Source organism: Elephas maximus, chromosome 3 (genome assembly GCF_024166365.1).
Source record: "Elephas maximus indicus isolate mEleMax1 chromosome 3, mEleMax1 primary haplotype, whole genome shotgun sequence".
NCBI classification, from domain to species: domain Eukaryota; kingdom Metazoa; phylum Chordata; class Mammalia; order Proboscidea; family Elephantidae; genus Elephas; species Elephas maximus.
In genome coordinates, this window is record NC_064821.1 from 94,102,118 (window position 1) to 94,104,338 (window position 2,221).

Genomic DNA, 2,221 nt, shown 5'->3' on the forward strand with positions numbered 1-2,221 from the left:
ACAGTCTAGTAGGCCGGAAGTCTAAATTCAGAGCATCAGCTCCAGGGGAAGACTTTCTCTCTCTTTTAGCTCTGGAGGAAGGTCCTTGTCATCAATCTTCCCTGAACTAAGAGCTTCTCTGCACAGGAACCCCAGGTACAAAGGACACACTCTGCTCCTGGCACTGCTTTCTTGGTGGTATGAGGTCCCCCTGTCTCTCTGCTTGCTTCTCTCTTTTATATTTCAAGAGATTGGCTCAAGACACAATCCAATCTTATAGATTGCGTCCTACCTCATTAACATAACTACCACCTATCCCACCTCGTTAACATCACAGAGCTAGGATTTAAAACACATAGGAAAATCACTTAGATGACAAAATGGTGGACAATCACACAATACCGGCAATCATGGCCTAACCAAATTGATACACATATTTTTGGGGGACACAATTCAATCCATGACATTCCACACTTTGGCCCCCCCAAATTCATGTCCTTGCCATATGTAAAACATATTTACCTCATCATATCATAGCAAAAGTCTTAAATCAACTCCCAAGTCCAAAATCCAAAAATTCCTCTTCACCTGTGAAATCTAGAATACAAGTTATCTACTTCCAAATGTACGATGACAGAAAAGGCACAAGCTAGACATTTCCATTACAAATGAGATAAACTGGAGGGAAAGAAAGGATAGCTGGCACCAAGCAAGTCAGCAGAACACATTACATTAGCCCTCAAGGCTTTGAAAGTAATCCTCTGTTCTCTGAGACAATTTACACAATGTCCTTGCCCTCCAGACTCTAGGTATTGGCCACACTCTTAGGATTCTGAGCGGAGGCTCCTCGGCTGTGGGCTTCAGCTCTGCCTTCCAGGCCCACTGGGACAACTCTGCTCCCTTGGTTTTAGGCACACCATTCTCCTAGTCCATCTGAGTGGCAATTCCACCCTTAGAAACATGTGAGGTCATGGCTCCAACCTTTGAAACCCCAGAGGTCATGGCTATACCCTTTGAGACTGAGGCAGCTCGACTTCTTGTGTTCCTTGTCTCTTCAGCTTCTGCTTCCTGGTTCCTTGGCCTCTTAGCCGCTTGGGCCTCACACCCGCATCTGTCATGCTGGGGCAAGTGTTCCAAAGCTCTTTAGCTCCAGCAATAAGTGCCTAGAGGCACCCCACTTGCCAGTAAACTTCGACCAGAAAGCACTCAGCCTTCTTGCTCTGTGGGTCAGCTCCAGTGCTGTCTGGCACTGGTCTCCTGGTTCTGCTGCTGCCAGTTCTCTGCTGCTTCTGGTCCTTGCTGCTACTGGTCCTCTGCTGTTGCTGGTCTTCTATCCATTCACAGTTTCAAAACCACTTCCACATTTTAGGTATCTATTAGAGTAGTACCCCACTCTCACAGTATCAAAATCTGTCTTAGACATCTAGTGCTGCTATAACAAATATACCACTAGTGGATGGCTTTACCAAAGAGAAATTTTTTTTTTTTTCTAGTAGGCTAGAAGTACAAATTGAGTGTCAGCTCCAGGGGAAAGCTTTCTCTCTCCATTGGCTTTGGAGAAAGTCCTTGTCATCAGTCTTCCCCTGGACTAGGAGCTTTTCCAACCAGGAACCTTGGGTCCAAGGTATGTGCTTTGCTCCAGTACTGCTTTCTTGGTGGTATGAGGTCCCCCTGTCTCTCTGCTTGCTTCTGTCTTTTGTATCTCAAGAGATTGGCTCAAGACACAATCCAGTCTTGTAGATTGCATCCTACCTCATTAACATAACTGCCACCTATCCAACCTCATTAACGTCATAGAGGTAGGATTCACAACACCTAGGAAAATCACATTAGATGACAAAATGGTGGACAATCACACAATAGTGGTAATCATGGCCTAGCCAAATTAATACACATATTTTGGGGGGGGGGACACAATTCAATCCACGACAGATACATACAAGACGACTGAAAATATCATGGCTTGGGTCAGGCGCACTTTAGTCTTCAAAGGGACATCTTTGTTTTTCAACACTTTAAGGAGGTCTTTTGCAGCAGATTTGCCCAATGCAATACATGTATTGCAATATACAACACAGTACAGATTTGCCTGTGTTTGATTTCTTGACTGCAGGTTTGTTAATGAGTGTTCCTCCAATCCTGACGCCACATTCTTCTTCATATAGCCCAGCTCCTTGGACTATTTGCTCAGCTTACAGAGTGAATAAGTATGGTGAAAGGATACAGCCCTGATGCACACCCT